The sequence below is a fragment of the Teleopsis dalmanni genome, chromosome 2, assembly GCF_002237135.1.
Source record: "Teleopsis dalmanni isolate 2A chromosome 2, ASM223713v2, whole genome shotgun sequence".
NCBI classification, from domain to species: Eukaryota; Metazoa; Arthropoda; class Insecta; order Diptera; family Diopsidae; genus Teleopsis; species Teleopsis dalmanni.
The window spans coordinates 177948542-177970166 of NC_051847.1; the positions used below are offsets into that span (position 1 = coordinate 177948542).

General features: G+C 29.1%; 1 non-coding gene and 1 pseudogene across 1 annotated transcript; one reads left to right on the top strand and one right to left on the bottom strand.

The window, feature by feature from the left end:
• Window positions 1-18656: 18656 nt before the first annotated feature.
• On the bottom strand, window positions 18657-18863 carry LOC119686565. The gene has a single exon (XR_005252979.1). It is a non-coding gene; the product is annotated as a small nucleolar RNA U3 (small nucleolar RNA).
• Window positions 18864-20785: 1922 nt separating this feature from the next.
• On the top strand, window positions 20786-20981 carry LOC119686568 (annotated as a pseudogene).
• Window positions 20982-21625: the final 644 nt, after the last annotated feature.

Consider the following 21625-nt stretch of genomic DNA (forward strand, 5'->3'; position numbering starts at 1 on the left):
TTTTAAATAGCCCATATAAATTCTACCCGCTAAAAGTTATTTAAATTATTCAATACACACATGTAAGATACTCAGTAGTAATTTGGTTAAAGCTAAATGTATCCAAAAAGTATTTATTGAAAAAATGTTAGATATACCAGTATCTAACCATTGTCTTTTGTATAATATAATAAAATGTAAAAAAGAGTTACTTTTTAGCATTGGGTGCCCCTTTCTATGAGTTCTATGCTCCCAACTGTTTCGCACAGCGAGGGTAACTTTCACTACTTTTACACGCAGCAAATGCGAAACCAAGTAAAACCCCAAGTAAACGCCGTAACTTGACTGTAATGTGTAAGAAGAAAGTGAAAGTTTGGGGGTAGTTCCTAGCAGTTGGCTACTCATGTGCTACGTACACTATTGTATGAGAGTATTGTGTTATCAGAGTGTGTGGTAATGATTGGGGTAGTTTTGTTGTGTATCCACATATGGACGGGGGTGCGCATTCTAGTATAAGTAGCAGACATATGTGTAGTTTATGCGTTGAGTTTACTTTTACTTTTATTAAAATATACACATATGTGGGGTAGATGTAGCGACTTGAACGTGACGTGAATAACTATTCGGTATTCTTAGTGATAGTTTTCATAGTCTCTCTCGAATACTGGGCGCCTAATAGCTGGATACGGAAATATTGTTAGTTTTGAAACACTATTTTCGATAGTTTCATCAATATAAGTAAAATGTTGTACTAATTTTCACAGTGTGGAACATTTTTGTACAGAATTTTTATTTTATATGAACAGTTTTGTTGGTATTTTCGCAAGAATATGACAAATTTTTGTTGTATTTGCATTTGTTGTATATTTTAAAAATAAAATAATTTTTATTTTGAGATACAGAAGATTATTTTATGCCGTTCGCAATTTATTGAATTGTTCCACTGTGGCGCAGGGACTTGAAATTTTATACATCACTTGAAGTCTGTTTAACTCTGTAAAATAATTATAAATAAATAACTAAAATAATATCTCACTTTTATAAAGTGTACACTTGCTGATATTTCTGTTTGCCACGTTGTAATTTATGAAAAATACGATATTATGAGCGCCAAGTAAAATAAAAGTACGACACTGCGTGCAAAGCGCAGCTGAAACAATGGGGAATACAATATAAATATATTTTATTTGTATTGTATATTGCGGAGTATTAAGGGAGCAATGCAAGGTTGCAGAAACTTCTTCTATATATAATGAAATTATACCTATTGTACCTGTGTAACGGAGTAAGTTACTTTTAAGGATAAATTGTACGTTATATGTAAAGTAAATTCTTGGTTTTCTTTAAGTTATAATCATTGTGATATTTACACCTGGATATTTAATACCTAAAAAGGTGAAAAACCCATTTGCAAAGGTAATATAAATATTGATAAAGATTTCAAGTTTTACCTGTGCGTAGCAGGCGTACATAACCCCTAAAGCGCAACAAATAGTGGGGGTTTCCTATGCTTTATTTAAAATTATTCCTACAGGCACTCCTACGAAAAGGTGCTCACGAACTCCATAAAAGTTTTTAACATATTTTGGCGATAAATATTTATGCTCCCCCATAACCAGGTGAAAGTAGCAGAAGTTGAAATCATATGTAACCAACCATGATGGCAATTTTTTATTATCATAAGTAAATATGTATATATCATATGTATGTTTAAAATATATACTTACTAAGAGCATTAGAAAATGTGTTTGAATGAACCACATTCCATAGCATTAGAAATCAAACAATCTCAGCTGGTAGTGTATGGCATTAGAATATTGGCTTGGAGTGTGCATGTATACCGAAATTCTTTTCTAAGATAGCCACGTATGAGTGCAAGAAGTGCAAAGCATATGTTGAGGTTCTTTTTGGATTGCGTTGCATACTTTTATGTTTTAACAGCATCGTTTTCTTTCCTACCATTCATAGATTTTTTCTTCTTAAATTAATTGTTTTTGTTTTTTTTTTGGTTTGAGTAGAATTTGCATGTATGCGGCTTGATAGAATGTTTGAACATCTTGGGGGTAGTTTACTTTAATACAAACAAAGCATACTTTTAGGTGTGTACACCCGTTGGAACAGCTGATGTAATTATTTGTTTTTATTTGTTTTGTTTGGGATAAAATAAGGGGTGCTTCAATTCAAATATTTGTGTGAAATCTTTGAATTATTTGGTTGCGTAAAAAGTGTCGGTATAATTTATAAAGGATTTTTATTCTTTATTAAGAAAACAGAAGAATATATAAGAAACCAGAATATTTTCAGAAGTCAGGTCAATGTCATAAGTTCTTAAGTATATATTTTAATGTATCAAATATTGTTTAAAATTAATTAAATATATTATAATTAACATAGATGTTTATTTAATATTAAAAATTCATCTAAAAGAACACAACCCCTTTAGCGAAAATATTTGGAATATATTTAGATAAATTTTATTTATGCTAGTTTGATCTAAATTGTATAATATATGCAATAATATATGCAAAAAAAAATATATTGTACGTGTGTTAGATAAATAAATATTATAACATAAATAAGCTGCAGAGATGAACTCAAACTTATTATTTTGACTTGAAGAGCTTCTTGATGAAGTTTTATAGATGAGTAAGACCCTTTGTAAATTCAGTCTATAGCATTATTAGTCTATATTGCCTATGCTCTGAATGGTGACAAGCAGGAGCACTTTCCTCGTTTCTTCAGAACTATGATGGCAAGAATCATTAGTAATATATATAATCTCAATGCGTGTTCTTTTAACCGTCAAATACCAGTCAGCTTATCCACTGTACTGAAAATGTACTAATAATTTTACGGGTAGATTTTTCGTTTTAAAGAGAGTCCCATTTATATATAGATATGTTAGAATATAATCAGATAATTTTTTATATCATGAAGTCTTTCCAGCAGGTGTGATATAGTTCAATACAAAAAGATTTTTACAACAGTCTGTATGCTGCTAGCTAGCAGTTTACTTATAATTTTTTTGGATATATTGAATGTTATTCTTAGGCACCCAAATCTACTTTGCTATTATCAGCGATATTTTTATGACTCTAAACATCTAGTACTGAGTAATAGTCAAAAACAATATTCAGTTATAACTTGAATTAAATTTAAGAAATTTTAATCGGCTCTGATAATATGAATTAGTTAGTAACTAGTAATTAATTTAGAATATTTTTCGCTTTCTTCAAACTATCAATTTGTAGCTGAAAGGCGCTAAAAAGATCAGGAACCATAGTAAAATATATATGGTAAATAATGGAAGTGCTTTGAAAATGCTAAAGTGATCAGAATCTATTGTAATATTTGCCTTGAAGTTGCTGAAACGAACAGTAACCATTGTAACATAAATAAAGTAAATACGAAAAGTGTTTAGAAGACACTCATGTGATCAGAAACCATTGCAACATGCAAATAGAACTACAAAAAGTTCTTGAAAGATACTTAAGTAATCCGAAACCATTATAACATATATAAAAACGTACATCGTATTGTGCAAATAAATAAATTTGTCAGTTTTTTTATAAAAACTTTTTATATCTAACTTATTAATAAGCTACTAATAAGAGCGTGTAATTTTCATTGTTCCATTGATACATTTAATCCATTAATTTTTTTATTATTTGTGTTAAATTTTTCGTTAACTGAAAGTCTATTATTTCTTTAAACTTTTTTGTAATTTATTTGAAAAATTTTTTTGTATATTTCATTTCTTTTTAAAACCTATGTTTTTTTTTTTAATTATAAATTCCATTTTAAATACTGGTTGTAAAAATATTCTTTCATAAGTTTCATTTAAAGGCTTTTAAGCATTGTTCTGTTGGCACACCCTGTATATTATTTATTGTAAAAAGGCCAATAAGGTTGACACAAAACAAGCAACATTAACAAGCATGAAAACAAAACAAAATAAAACAAATTCTACCGAAATTGTTTCGTTCATGAGCAGCATTCCAGTCAATTTTGTCACCCTACACAACGAATCTGCCAGCCTGGCACTGGAACATTGCTGAAGCTTTGAAGATTACAAACTCATTTAAAGTTACTTTGAAGTTGTGCATAAGTACACTTAAGATAAATTGAATCAAGAGGATCAAAAGATACTCAGTACAGACAGTTACTTAATAATAACTGCACTAAGTAAGAGAAATAATCGCCATAATATACATAATATACAATAAAATACAATAAAATACAATATAATAAAAAAGTTAAAAGTGAAAAATAAAAGGTAAAAGGTAAAAGGATTTCTTAGCTTACTTCATTTTTGTTCTTTTGTGGTTAAAAGTTGAATTTAAAGGATATGTTAACAGGTGAGCAGAATTGAGTTGAGCACTTTAAAGTTGTTGCCAATATTACACAAAAGCGATTTAAATATCATGACAAGCAGAAAATGTAAACATTTTAATAACAGCAAATTATGGTGATATAAATTGCAATGGAACAAATTGACTGTAATACAATATATTGTAACCAACATTAGCAGGATGTGAACAACATCCTTGTCCTTCTGAAAGTGCTTTCATGCCCTTTGCACTCACATGCGAACGTTACTCATACGGCATGTGTGCCATTTTACGAGTGTTTGTTTTAAATCATGGGTATTATGGCTACATATGTGTTTAATTCACTTGTACATATGTATATGTTCGCTTGTGTACGTAATGAATATAGTCGTTATTGTATTCTGTTGTATTTACACATTAAATGTATTTAAAAAATATTTATATTTTTGTAACACTCTCCTCCATTTTTCCACACTCATACACAGCCATACACTAGGCATATACACATACAATAATGAAATTTTGATATTGTATGCTATTCATAACATACACGCATACACATAAGTATATGAATTACGAATAGGTTCGCAGGATGATGGCGCAAGTGGCCAGCGTAGACCAGAGGAACGCTTTAAACGTTTCCTGATTTTTTCTGTTGCCTGGCACGTGCGGCATATGTTTAGCCTTGTTTTGTAAATAAAATATTCGTTCTCATGTTTTCTGCAGCCAAAGGAGGGGTGGGCACTAAGCTTTTGAAATGCTATACCTACATTGATGCCCGACATTATGTAGCATTATGCACCCTTGTTTGTGCTACTATTGCCTTGCCGTAGCTGGCTTATTTTCTATAAAAAGAAAAACATATATTTTTCTGTATAATACCAGTGCAAATTATATAGTCATAAAAATAAAAATATAGTATGTACATTTTTATTGAAAAAAATGTATATAACGTTTTATATTATATTTCAGTATGTTTACATTAAAGTTCTCCTCTTTAGGGTAAATGCTAGACACTTATATACACAGTTTCTTTAAATATTTAGGATATACTTGCATCGCTTCGTTTTGTTTTTACTATTTTCCTGCGTTTCTTATATGTTTTTATGTTCTAAGTTGTATAAAAATCATTGCTGAGTTTAAGGAGATTTTAGTTCAAATGCGATAGAGCAATGCGAAATGCGAACCATTTAAAACAATTTAGAAATGACTTCGTATTGAATAGAATTTGTTCAATGTTTTACAAGTAGATGCATTTCTAAAGAAAATAGACATTAAGTAATGCTTGCATTTCAGAGCAAAAAAATAGAAGAAGCCCAAACTAAAGATAAAGATTTAAACTAAAAAACTATACTGAAAGGTTTATTTCACAATCTAATCCATATTTTAATTTTTTAGTTATTATTTCATATTTTTGAAACGGGCTTACTGGTCAATTGTTCAAATCAAATACAACTTTTTAAACTATTTTAAATATTATATTTTATTTTTACCAACATTTCGACTATGGACTATAGTCTTAATAGTGCTTAGAATTTTCTAAACATTATGTACTTAATATTATGCTAAATAATCTTTCTACCTAAGATAACATCACAAGTATTCACACACCTTTAATTGAAGATATTCTGTCTTTACATACTATAAGATAATATAAGCTTGAAAGAGGTTATATTTTTAACATTATATATCAATTAAAGTTTAAGTATATCGGGGATACTTATTAGTTGCTATAAAAGCTGGAAAGCCAATACATAAAAGATAATTATGCCAATTTCTAAATAAAACACTCCTGTACATCCAAGTATAGGAAAAACTTTAAAGTTCTTTTAATGAGAATATCTAACTGAACACCCAAATGGAAATTAATCAAGCTGCTTTAAAGATCTTTATTTTAGTTGAAATAATATCTATGATGTTTTTTGAACAATATGCTTAAAATATTATAAGCAATTGCAAAACAGTATGTTTTAGTAATAAAATAAAAAAAATTTAAAACATCAGACTATTCGCAGCGTACCGCTAGCTACATGTAACTAAAATGATTTTTTACAGAACAATTAAATAATAGGAGTAGGAGATGCTAATATCTGTATACAAGTTGAATGCTGTTACATTGGGAAAGGTTCAGCGATATTATTAAGTTATCTCGTAAGTATATCAGTGCTACAGGATTCTAAAACAGGATTGGTGGGCCAATACAAATCACTGTACAGATTGAGGGACCGTAGAAACAAATACATATTTTTAAAATAAAAATATCGTTATAATGTTAAATTTATTTTTATTAATTTATCAATTCAAATTCATTTATTTGGTGTACCATAAAAATAAAATAATGTAGTTTCACCAGTACACCAAGAGAAAATTTGCGTAATTGTAGTAGATTAAAAGCATGTACTGGGCCGCATATATTGACATATGGTCAGCGGGCCGTGCTTTGGACAATGGTCTAAAAGATTGACAATACCGTTTTCTAGAACATCAGAAAACCTGTCCGTGAAGAACAGTTTGTGGTTTATTAAATAATGTAGTTTTAAATTCGGTTAGAGTTAAGTATAAACACACTACACCACCAGGACTAAATAGATGAGCATAAAGAAAACTCTTCATACCTGCTTTGTCAGTATCCTAACAATGCGCAACTCGTGATGCTACTTTCTAGAGGAGCAGAAGACCTCTCCATAAACAACATTTTGTGGTGAATTTTTTTGAATGTTTTGCAAAAATTTAATATACCTACTACCAGACTTTAGCGAGATTATATAAAGCGCAACATAGCGATTTGTCGTTATGCCAACTACACATAACTTTGGATGCTACTTTCTAGAACATGGGAAGACTTTAAAGTAAAGTCGTTTCGTTTATTAGATTTTAACTTTTTTGTTGTTTATACTTTGACATAACAACTCCTAACTAAAAAATAAAATACATGCGAAGACTTTTTCTACAAAGTACAGCTTCTGGTTTATTAAAAGAAATAGTGCATGATACCTGTTCTAACATCATCCAAACCGTGCACAACGAGAGGTGCGACTTCCTGGAACATTAGAAGACCTCCTGACGAAAAACATTTTGTGGGTTATTAAATGAAAAAGCTTTAAATATACACTTGGTCTAAATGGGTTCTAAGGGTCACCGTTACAAGCTAACCTAACTAAACTGAGAAAAATGTTATTATGCCAGATTATTTTCTAAAATTACAATAAATTTTAGAATATATACCATTAGCTACTTTTTCGTTAAATAAACACCTGTATTTATGCGTCACTAGTAACTGTTAACCAAATGACTATATCCTGATCTTAATAGAGCTAGCGTGTTTTTTGCTGTACGGGAATGGCGTCGTTTTTCCCAGAAGATATCATGCCAGACCATTTTTCTAAAATTACAATAAATTTTAGAATAGGTATATACCAGTATCTACTTTTTTTTATTAAATAAACACCTACACATCATATTAAACAGTCTCTTTCATTGAAGAATAAATATAAAACATATGTATTTTTTACTGTGTTGAAAAAAAGTATTTATCTTGCATTTTGTTAATAATTACAAGAATTATTCTTTTTTTTATTGAATTTTATGAATTAAATTGTTTACAAGAGTGTGCAAAATGACATCAATGAAATGTTTTGTATTTTAATTTTTATTGTTGAGCTGTTTAATTCATAAACGAGTGTATCGTACGTTTCCGGAACTGCCCACTCATTTCGAAACATGTGCATTAAATAAGGAAATTTAGAGCAAAAACTGCAATGAATTAAAAGATTTTGTCAACCTACAAGTTGCACTGAATTTCTTCCTCATGAAACTACATACAAAAACAAAAAATAGCAAATTAAATACAAAAAAAAAAAAACAGTAGCAACTTCAGTGCTGTAAACAGACTTCATATTGTTTTACAACTGCACTCGAACTTGTGTATGAAATCTGTGCTTTTGTAGTCGCTGTCAAAGTAACTCAACCATAAGATACAGATTGTCTTGTATCTAGATATGTTCAAATGTTTATCTTCAAGCGAATAAGTGAATACAAACACACATGCACACATACACTCATACATGATACATACGTGCATACACATACTCGAATGTTTATGAAAATTGCAACTGATTAGTAAATTACCAGCAGTCTCGGTCGCATCAACAACATCAAGTAAGAATGACAGCAACGACGATAACGACAACAGCAATTGCTGGTATCGTATGTGAAATTGTAGAGAGATAATGCAAAAGTCATTGAAATAACAGAAATAAAATAAAAGGAAGAAGAAATTGCATGCAATCAAATGATAAACACTGATGCGGATAAAAAGCGCTGCTCGTAGGTACAACGACTATGTCAGTGTCTAATGCATACACCAACGCTGTGCAGTTGCTGCAATGCACAGATACATGCAGCAACATCAACATCAACATCAACAGCAACAGCAACAATAACTGAAGCAACATCAGCAGCAACAGCAGCTTAAAGGTTTTTGAACCTTTGTTTATACTGCACACAGTATGTTGTCGACAATTATTTTTAGTAAAACAAAAATAAAAGTAATAAATAAATAATGAAAACTGATATTGTTGTTGTTTATATTTCATATCTTCGAATACCAACAACTAAATGGCGGTAACAATTTGTTGTAATGCCAACAACAAAATTAAGTAGTAAAATTTTGCTCTGTAAGAAAGTGAAAGTTTTCCATTTGCCAACGACCGCGAAGAAGTGGTGATGTGCGTTTTAAGAGTTTATTGCGCCGAACAGGCTATTAAAATAGTGCAACAATAGACCGACAGCAACAACAACAACAACAATAACAACAACAAAACAATTACAACAACGTTCATAAACAAAGTCACTAATAGTTTTGGTAACACCAACAAAATCATGTGCTACCGGCAACTGCTACAGCAACTGCACCATTGCAATTATTGCATGTATTGTTGCTATTGCCGGTTTTTAAATTGTTTCTGTTGCTGCTGTCGTCCATTCCTTCTATTGTTTGCTTCACTAATCTTAATCGCGGCGCTTAGCACGCGATCACCTCCAGCGCATGCATAAATCATCACTCATACCCATGGTTCTTGAGATTCGTTCTTCGAAGAATTCCAGCGCAATCAACTGTCTTAATCACGTGGTTTGCGCGACGCAATTAAAGTGCAAATATCTGCAATTACCACGGAAATTAAAAAATTTTAAGTTGTTTTCAAATTGATGGAAAAATTTCAAACTTAATACACAAGTCCGGCGGAAAGAATTATAATTTCAAAAGTTAAGTTACAAAAAAATTATTAAAATTAGTAAATTTAATGTATGAGTATTCAAAAAATATAAAGGTTAGTACTAGTATTATTAAAAGTATTATAAATAAATTAAAACTATTAGAACATATGTTAATTATTTTTTGGATTTTTAAAATATTTCAAAGATGGATGTATAAAATAAATAAATAAATAAAATAAATAAATAGATAGATGTATAAAATTACATAAAATATTATGTATATAATATTAAAATTATATTATAAAATTAATGAACCACCTCTTTAATAATCTTCAGAAGATATGAGATACGAATGCTTGAAGGAAAATAAAAAGGGCTGTAATATTCTATATAATATAATAATAATAACTAACTAATAACTAATATGATATTCTATATATAATATAGAATATGATATTCTGCAATTAGATAGGCTTACAGAATCAGAACAATTTTTTTGTTGTTGTTTTTTTTTTTTGGTGAGGAGGTGGAATGCTTTATGCATCGTTAAATCAACCATCACCGGAATGGTGTGTCCGACACCTACTTTGTAGTATACGAATTTAAACACCCCATCGTCTTCGGCGGGATTTCTTCCATCGGGACAGCTTTCGCATTACTTCAGGGAGAATCCTTTATAAGTTGATCATCCATGCCAAATGCTTCTAGTAAAACCTGCGTCCAGGCTTCCACATCTGATCCGAATTGGAATGTCATCAGACTTGTCTTCGTTTAAGAAATCTAGAACAATGGACTTAAATGATATGAACAAAATTAATATCTCACAGAACACTACACTATATAGAGCGCCCTATACAAAATGCTTGTTCATCAACGCTCCAGATAAAAGCACTTGATTTATTGTGCAGTAATTCTCATAATTCATCTAGATAAGCTCCAGTTACAGATATAAATTCTAGGGTGTGTCAATTTTTAATTCACTTCAAAATATTTTCAACACTCTTTTTTTATTTCTGATGAATGTGAAATCAAATGGGTTTTCTAGTAAATTAAGGAGGAATTGATCTTATTTTACTTCACGCATCTATTTTCTTAGTCTAACTATATTACATGGAATTCACTAAACATATCTGCAATTATGTACTTGTTGCAGTAGAACATTTACGAAGACGCAAAAAATATATAATTGATGGGTGAGTTGACAAATGGATTAAATGAGTAGACTTGTCATATAGGGCCGCTACAAAACAACAACCAAGAAAAAGTAAAAATTTTAAAATGTGTGTGTCCAATTTTTTTAAATAAAGTTTAAAAAAAATATAGTAAATAAATTATGAATAATTGATTTGTAACTCAACTAATGTGTGAAAAGTACCAGCTTCGGTAAAGTCAATATTCTCGCAATTATTACACAATACCTATATAAAAGACTTTCTAACCAACTATTAATATTATCGATATTATAAATTATAATTATTACATAAACTAAATTAAATAAATATGAAAATACAATCAATATTCTTGCACATATTTACGAAAAAGTTCATTGAACTTCAATTCGATCCATAAAAATTTAAATTCGTAGTCAAATAGAATAAAATTGAATAGCGGGTTAGTCAACTCTGTTACTAATGTTTTTGAATCTCTTCACAGTACTCTTAATTGTATAGCTACATAAAAATGAATTCTTAAAAATTGTATCTATTAGTGTTATTGATCTTTAAGCTTTATACTTTAAATATATATATTATAATATAGTACTTTAATAATCAACGAAATAAATTTAAATATTTTTTTTGAGAGCTGGAGATCTTTTCATCAAGATTATCTTTTAACAGTACTTATTTGGCTTAACCATTGAATGGAATTGGTTTAGATTTCCCAGTACAACACTTATCTAAATACTTATATACATGATCTCTAAGTAGAATGACATTAGCTTTCCATAGCATTATTTCTACATCACTACTTCATTCATTATAGTCTGGTATTCGTAGAAAATGTATTATAATACAATCCAAAACGGCTTTCGCTATTAGTAGAGGTTTTTTATAAAAGAAAATTATTGTATTAAAAATTGTAATAAAAAATTAAAAAATAGTTTTAACCACATATTTATATTTGTTAATTTAGATGTTATTAATTATGTGATTTGTAAGTTATACTGACAGTTATTATATATAAACTTTTTGATAAAGCAATGTATTAGTTAAGAATACTGAATAAATTAAATTGCATAAAATGTAATAGCGTTTTTATTAAAAACTTTTGCTGTTGTTGTTGTATTTGTTGTAGCCCGCAAGAATTTATTAAAGCATGAAAGGAGTTACATCGATGTATTACAGTGTAGACTGGTATTTGGTTATATGAGAGGAAAAGGGATTATTTAGGAGTGAGAATAGATTTTGAATGGGTGAAATTTGAATTAAAATTAACCAGAGCCAAGGCGGATAAACCTATTTACTTCAATTGTGGCGGGTTCAAAATACGATTAGACTCAAGTTTCTTTTGTGTGCATTAAGGCAACATCATGGGTAAATAATGGTAATTGGTAATTGATGTATTTATGCGTTACTAGTAACTGTTGTCCAAATAGCTATATCTTGATCTCAATAGAGCTAGTGTGTTTCTTGCTGTACGGGGTCCATTAAGAGCTTTGTGACAATACAACCCTGGTCTCCAAGAGGATACTACATCTACAACAAATTTCTCAATAATTATTCCCTGCTCCCAAAGGGACTACACAAAAATTTTTGTTACTTATAAGTGATTATCTGATTTTGAAAGGGATTATAGTTATAATCTTTTGTTTATTAACATGATTATTGGCAGTGTTTATTATTAAAACTCTCATCATCGTCATTGGAGAGATAATCCTGTTTACATCCTTGCTTACTCTCAGCCTACATTATTTTCAATCGAAATGATAAGTTTTCAATATCTTATATTTTAGTTTCGGCGGATTTTTCTTGGGTATCTTGTACATCACCCTAATATAATGCGTTTTGGAAGATTGTTTCAATCGGTTCTTGTTACGTCCACTTGTTTTTCTGAATGTCTATAGGTTTGGATGTTTGTAGACATTTTCTAGTTTAAGATTATGCCAGTGTATTTAAAATATATTTACTTATACTGTTTCTTGAAGAAATATTTAACAAAAGTGATAGAAAACAAATGAACTTTATAACATCAAAAAATATGGTCATAAGAAGTAAATTATTTGAAACAAAAGATATGGTCACATAAAAAACACAACCTGAATATAATTATTACATTACAATATTACAGTATGCATAACTTTTGAGTATTTCAATTATTATGTATCTCTTATCATTGCCGAAAATTTGAGATAAAATGGGGTCACATTTCTTTTAATATACGAATATATGTTCTACATAAGTTTCATTCGTTCATACATGTTCCTCATTTTTATAAATATCTAAAGACTTATAATTGGTTTTATATGTTCTTTTTCAGACATATATATATGTATATTCTTAAAGTGAAATTAATTTTGGTTTATTACTAGTTCTATTAAAATTTTTTTATTCATTCGACAATAGTTACTATTTATTAATGGATTTATAATATTATCGTATTACAAACATAACATACATAAAAAGTTATGATATACATCCATGTATCCATATATCTAGGTAATGCTATTATAAATAAAACCTTGTTGTATAACCCTGTGTATCTCCAAATATTTGTTTACGAAATATACTATGTGTTCCGAAAATATATATGTATACTATCTATTTTTCCCAAACATGCGCACACATAATACAAGATAAAACTTTAAAATGATTTATGTATCTGAGTAAAATATTTACTATAAACAGCTGTTGAGATTTTCCAGATCAAACCGAAGCTAAATATAGTCTCTACAAAAGTATTACCTACATATGTATTTTTACATGTCTCATTATATGAGAAAGAGCTTTGTGGAAAAGCAAGATATTGATAATCTTTAAATAGATAAAGCTTAAGAGAATTATTTTCTCTTCCAGACTAACGTTCGTTTATGATTGCGCTCTAATACAAATACATGCTCTTCCTCACCATACAGTACCGTGTATTAAATGATAATCAAGCAAAGTGGCTGATATTGTTGCTGTTTTTGTCATTGTAAATGCTGTTTTCCGCATTTCGTATACGCACAGCATGCCCAACATCTGCAAATGATCATTTACAATCAACATATGAGCTATCATAATAATTAAGTGAATTTCCATTGGCTTCAATGTAAATAAATTTTTACGTTGTATATCGTTGATGATAATAGAGTTGCTCTGTAACAAATTTAGTATTTTCTCCTTTGTTAGTTTGTCGTATTGGAGACAACAACATCAAACTTTACAAACGACAACAACAGGAACAACAATAAAAGCAACAACAACCCAACAGTACAAAATGAAAATTACAAAAAAAAAAGAAAGCAAGATGAACGGCAACATGAACAAGTAAAACAACAACATTACAAATATTTTGGAGAGTTCATTCAACCTCGCCCCAGTGAACTTAGCCGAGGTTATTTTTACCTTATGCTCCGCGCGTAATCCCCTCCAAACAAAAATATATATACAGGAAAGTTTAGTTGCAATATAAGTTTTATTTGCTGTGAAACTTTGCCACAACAACAACAACAACAACGACGACATCAACAGCAACAGCAACAACAGTAACTACAACATAATGGAAGGCAGAGACATATGAAGTATTTTCCATTTCATGTCTTTTTGTATTGAATTTATTTGATTTTCTCAACATTTTTGTTGTTAAAGTTGTGTTGTTGTTTACACTAATTTTCTTAGGTCTTGTCTATTTGCTTGGTTGGTGTTTTGTTGTTTTTGTTTAATATATTGTTGTTGTTGCTGTTGCTGTAATGTTGTAAACCAAATTTTTTTATATGTTTAAGTTAAAGATTTCCTCAAATTATCAGTTCATTTTGTTTGTTGTGTGTGTGTATGCATGTGTGTGTATGTGAATGACTGATCGTAGCATCATTTTAGACTTTGAGCTTGCGATGGGAAACATCGTTATTATTTTTATTTGCTCGTAATGTGCATCGATTTTGGCTTAAAGACTTAAGTTTGTTTAAGTACTTAACTTGCAGAGGTTTTTTTTCTAACTGATGAGAAGTATCTGTGAAATAGGTAAATTTGGAAAAAGCTTTCTCTTTTCCCTAAGTTATATACTAACATATGCAATTAAGTCTTGTTTTTTATGAAGACTTATTGGTAATTATTAGTGTTAAATGACTAATCTTGGCTATTAAAAAAATTGGTATTTTGGGGTTAAAAGAGGTTTAATTTCGAAGAGAAATCTGAAAGATTACTTCCTTTAAAATAATTAGTTTTAAAGATTTTATTTTATTTTACTGTTTTTTTTTTAATAAAATTGTAACTGTTAAACTAAAAACTATGTATATTTTTATCATGTATATAATTATATTTCTTATTTTTAAAAATTTGTAACAATTATTTGGTATTTTTAATAAATGATTTAAGGATAAGTTTCTTTTCAATATTAACTAAAATACAGAGTGTTTCCAAGAAGTCTAAGCAAAAATACCGTGCCGTCATACTTAATCACTATAACTTTCCGTTACTGGATTTCGGTTTGTCGCAGTATATCTCTTCACGCACTTTTGCTGTGTGACCGCATTCTCTAGTCTCGTACAGAAAGTGCGGTTAGTGGTTCCTCAATATGATCACCCCATCGGAGACGCGTCATTTTCCTCCAACACCACTTCAAATACTTATTTCGCTGTAAGCATATGAATTGATGAAAACAAGGGTCTCTGACAAAAGATATTAACATCGTTTTATAGGAAGCAATACATCTGTATTATAATGTTTGTGGAATTGTATTGCCTCCATTATGGATTAAGAGCGTTTCTTTAAGTCAAATCTTTTCAATAAATTGTAGTATTGAACTTATATTTAATTTTTTCAACCGAACCCCCCGAGGTAGTTCTTTCGTTGAGGCACGTCTCCGGTAAGCTAGTTAATTAAAGTTTCGTCAAAAAATTATTGGAAATATTAAAATTTTTAAAATCCTTTAAAATTTTTTTGTTAGTTAATTACAATTATTTATCTTATGATTGTTAATTACAGTACGTTTAAAAAAATATTGTGAAACTCTAATATAATATTGAATTAAAATATTTGATTTCAGATGATGATTCATCACTTAGCGTTCCATATTTAAGCTAAGCTTTTCCACGTTCGATTAACATAAATTTGCCTTTTGTATCCTTGGTTATGTGTTTATTTTGAAGTAGAATTCTTTGAACTTGTTTGTATAATACCACATGTTTAACTCAAGAAGATAATAAAAAAATAATCAATATATTATTTAAATTTGATTATATGCACTTGTCAATAATATGTTAAATGTTTTTAAACTGAATACATTTGAAGTTCATTGACAAGAGATTGATCAAGATCATAGCTGATATAAGTATATTATAAAAACAGTGATAAAAACGTAGTGATACTAATAGAAAACCGTACTCAAATTGTTTATATATATATATATATATATTACATAAAATTGTTTAAAGAACAATTTGAGATTTTTTGGAAAAAAAATTTATGCAAAAATAATTTTAATAAAATATTATTTAGTCGTTTTGAAATTACTAAAATAAATAAATAAATATCTCAACAAATGTAGAAATAAAAATGTGAAAAAACATAAATTTCAATATATAAATTACACTAAATAAAATGAAATTGAATGTATTTCAAAGACTTGAGCTTAAGTGCAATAATTCTCGAATCATATCAGCCATCAAGACAAGATAAGCTGTCAAATAATTCATTGCATATGTAAATTATGAGCCAAATTACTTTCCGCATATCAAGTGGTTGAACATGTGCAAGAACTGTGTACCTCCTAGAGGCCTATATTTGAATAAAAGACATTTGCATGAAATTGTCGATCCATCCAATCAGCGGCACTGTTGCGCTGCATCATGTAACGAAAGCAGTGCGCAACGCCTTACGCACGCATACGTTTTTCGTTTTAATGGAACCAAGCCGATCGATTTGAGTAATTTTTTTTTGTGAATAACTTTGCGTAATTTAATTGTCTTTTAAAATTTTTATTTATTTTATATACATAAATATATATTTTGAATTTTACAGAGAAGACATTTCGAGAGCAGAAAGTGCACTGACCACACGGTGAAGTGTCTACGTGCCTCAGTACATGTCGCGGCTGCTGCAATTTCATCTGAAAAATTGCAACAAGTAATCTAAAATATTTAATAATAATATGAAGCAAAAATTTGTTCAAATTAAAAGTATAATATCGGTAGTACAGGATATATAAATATACAAATATAATAATAAATTATCTAATTTCCGTTTTGGATTTGACATCATTCACAAAATCTTTGCTACCGTTACTGGGAGATAGACGTTGAAGCCCGCGTACCTAACCGTCTTCGATTTCCTATTTAACATTTCAAATATTTCAACTACTGCATTTTGATATGGCATAAATTTGTTTAATTATTTTTTTACTTGTAGTACTCGTATTCGTTTAGGAAAACAAAACCTTTCTATTTGCTTTTATATATTTGAGCTAAAGTTTTCACTGCATCTGGAATAATAATGAATTTTACGCGTTTTTGGTTTTATTGAACTCTGAAATGGCGTTTTCGTCATTGAATTTGCATTTCATTTAACAATTCACATGTTCCAAAGCATGTCAAATATTTGTTAATATTTTGGAGACAAAAACTCAAATTTCTTAACCCAAAACTGAGTACATATGAAATTTAAAAAAATATTTAATATGATTAATACATAAATCTAAGTCTATTAGTCCATGAAGACCCTTAACACATACACCGGCCTTCATTATTTTCTTTACTACTGAATGCTTTATTTAAATTATGTTAATGAACATTAATATCACATCTAAGAGGTTTTATTTTATTATATTTTGAATATATTAAAAATAAGAGAAGGGTTGTATAAAGAACCAATCATCTAGTGAAAAAGTAGTAGAATTTAATACCATATTGTGCTCAATGTTAATTCTATAATATCTGATAACTTATAAATTCTATGAGCATAATTGTAAACATAATACTTAATTACATTTTTTTTATTATTTATTATTGTTTATATTTCAGAAATTGTGAAGTTCTGTACTCCTTATGTCCATTACTATCCAGACGTACGTGCACCTAACTTTCATTATTGTTTACGCAAATTACAGATAATGTGCATACGAGACTTGTGTTATTATTAATTCAAAACACATACGCCCTACACACTGTCCTATACATAATTGTTATATAAAGAAAACTTAAATATTGAAAATTTATCACAAATTTTTTAAAAAGAAGTGGGCTTAATTTTGCCGAAGATTGAAAGTACTCAACGATCTTTCCAAAATGTAATGTAGGTATTTGTGTTGGTGCTGGTATATTCTTTGGCAACCGCTCGATAAATCCCATTCTACGATTGGAAAACATATTGAATATTTTGTAAGTAAACGTAAACGAAGTTTAATAGATCAAAACTTATTAACTTAACAGATTTGATTGTGTATAAAACTTTCGATCTAAAGGATCTTCGTTGAAACCATGCTCTTTTCTGGATAATGCGTGCACATAAAATTTTAGTCCAACGCATTCCGAAGCATTTGTTTGTATTAATAAGCACGTATTCCAAATATAATGAATGTCATGATATGAAAAATGTCCTCACTTTATTTAATATTTGTATACATTGGTATCCCGAAAATAGAAAATGTTTTGCATGTAACTTAGAACATATAAAATCTAAGATATTGCAAATCTTAAAGATATTCCATTAAAAAGAAAAAAACTATACTGTAAAAACAAACCTTCTTAGGAAAAACAAACATGTATCACAAACTTTTTTAAAACGTTTATTTAATACGCGTAAAAAATCTAAATTATGGGGGTGTTTATTGCCACCAATTTAGTTCCATATGCCCCCATAGTTCTTTGTCCTTAATAATTTTAATACCTCAGAAAAGCAAAATCAACAACTTGTTTCAGGTACTGTTACCAAAATATACTGCGTTCGAAAGTTTTCCAACCAAATACATATCTACACTATTATAAAAATATGTCAAATCACTCAGAATTCGTTTCACCTATCAAAGCCAGCGATCATCGAAAAACACGCTCTTGAACCTGAACTAAACTCAAAGAGACCATGTTTACTTTCTCACGCTATAGGTGAAACGATTCACCTCATCATCGTGATAAAGGTTGGCATTACTTTGCATTGAAAGTAAATGAAGACGAACTACAGAAATGATCCTATAAAGTAAAGTCTTAATCAAACAGATAAGAAGCTTAGCTTTTAATAAAAGTTTGCAGTAAAGTTTAGAAGAATTATAAGCAATTCATATGGTGTTCATAACAAAACCAAATGAGAATTGTAAATGATTATATATGTAATGTTACAAGAATTCTAATTAATTTTATTACCTTATAGAGTAATTGTCATTATGTAGAAGCTTACGACAGAGTAGAGTTTATATATTATTTAAGCATGTAACGAAAATTGATGTTCAGTGAAAAATATTTGCGGAAGTTCCACCAAGACCTTGTAAGACTATAAATCTCAGTTTTGTATTAATATTATTGTTAATAAAAATAACATCACATTTAAAAAAGAAAACCATAAAAACAGCTGTCAGGTTAGCTTTTAGATCATATGAATAACTCTAGGAATAATATTTCTTGTGCAATTATGTGAAATTATCCGTCTATGTCAACAAGTAAACGCTGTTTTCAAGCTTTAAATAAAACATTTATTGTGGTATTCATCAAGTATAGCTTTAAATATTAGAAAATGTTATAAGAATTGTTGGAAATATTGGAGCTCATGTTTGGCCGTCTTAAGCATATTTTTCAATTGACGAAATTTATTTGTCACCATTACTGTCATAAAATTATATATTGAATACAAATTTTTATTCTATTTATATGTATATATTGAAATTCTGCTTTATTCCAACTTTAAGCTCTACATTTCTTAAAAAAATACTTTATATATAAAAAACGAGCTATACCAGCACTTTTTCTGTTAAAGTAAGTTTCTTATTTCTTACCAATACTGTATAGTTAATTTATTGCTCAAAGTTTTTCTAATATAAAATTGATATTATGTAGTTATAAAGATTTTAAACAATTGTTATAAGATGATATATTTTTCGTGAAATATCGTTTCTACTTATCATATAACGTATTAGTCTATTAACTTAAAATACCTACAAAATGTGTAGCACATCACATTTCTCTTTATATTTAATATTTGTACGCATTTTATATATTATAAACTAATAAATTTCTTATTTTTATATATTTATTTTTTTTGTAAATTTATTTTTATGGCAAAATGATTAAACCTAATTTAGTTGCTTCAGTCTGTTCTTCAAACGTCTTCTGGTACCAACCTAATTGCTTTCAGTGTCTCACGTTTGTTCTGACACATTCCTTTGTATGCTCAACTGATTATCGTACGAACGCAGTTGGAAAGTAGGTTAACCGTTATTAACAATATTTACACGTCAATATGTCAAGTATTGCGAAAAAGAACCTGAAAGCTGGGATTTGTCTGCGCTTTAGAATGAACGAAATTTTATTTGGTTTAAACGAGAAATGGAAGTTTCACCCGAAAAGGATTCATCATGCACCAGAAAATGCTAACAGAAATTTATTGGGCCAAAGAGGAAAAAACTGTAAAAGTCTTGGGTGATTAATGCGGTTTTGGCATTTCATGTGAATGTTCTGCGAATTGCCTTACGAGTTTGAGCAATAAAATATTTAAAATTGAATTTCGTAAATTTAAATTTCTTTATTTATTGCATAAATATCTGTAGTTTGGATGATGTGGACAGAACATTTTCACAAAAGTCTTACTCACTGTACTATCTTACAATCTTAAAACAACAAATGATTTTAGAAGCAAATATGATTGTTTAAATAAAAGTAACCTTCTTCATTGCAATTATAATAATAATATGAACAGTCAATTTTCGTTACATGCTAAATAATATAAAACTCTACTCTGTCGTAAGCTTCTACATAATGACAATCTCTATAAGGTAATAAAATTAATTAAATCCTTGTAAAAAATACATAATAATCATTTACAATTCTCATTTGGTTTGTTATGAACCCAAATGAATTGCTTATAATTCTCTAAACTTACTGCAAACTTTTTAAAAGCTAAGCTTCTTATCTGTTGATTAAGACTTTACTTATAGGACATTCTGTAGTTCGTCTCATTTACTTCAATGAAATAATGCCAACCTTTATCAACGATGATGAGGTGAATCGTTTCACCTATAGCGTGAAAAGTACATGGTCCCTCTTTGAGTTAGTTCAGTTCCAAGAAGCGTGTTTTCGATGATCGCTGCCTTTGAAGGTGAAACGAATCTGAGTGATTTGACATATTTTTATAATAGTGTAGATATGTATTGGTTGGAAAACTTGAACGCAGTATATTTTGGTAACAGTACCTAAACAAGTTGTTGTTGCTTTTCTGAGGTATTAAAATATTAAGGACAAAGAACTATGGGGGCCAAATGGAACTAAATGGTGGCAATAAACACCCCATAATTTAGATTTTTACGCTATTAAATAAACGTTTTAAAAAGTTTGTGATACATGTTTGTTTTTCCTAAGAAGGTTTGTTTTTACAGTATAGTTTTTTTCTTTTTAATGGAATATCTTTAAGATTTGCAATATCTTAGATTTTATATGTTCTAAGTTACATGCAAAACATTTTCTATTTTCGGGATACCAATGTATACAAATATTAAATAAAGTGAGGACATTTTTCATATCATGACATTCATTATATTTGGAATACGTGCTTATTAATACAAACAAATGCTTCGGAATGCGTTGGACTAAAATTTTATGTGCACGCATTATCCAGAAAAGAGCATGGTTTCAACGAAGATCCTTTAGATCGAAAGTTTTATACACAATCAAATCTGTTAAGTTAATAAGTTTTGATCTATTAAACTTCGTTTACGTTTACTTACAAAATATTCAATATGTTTTCCAATCGTAGAATGGGATT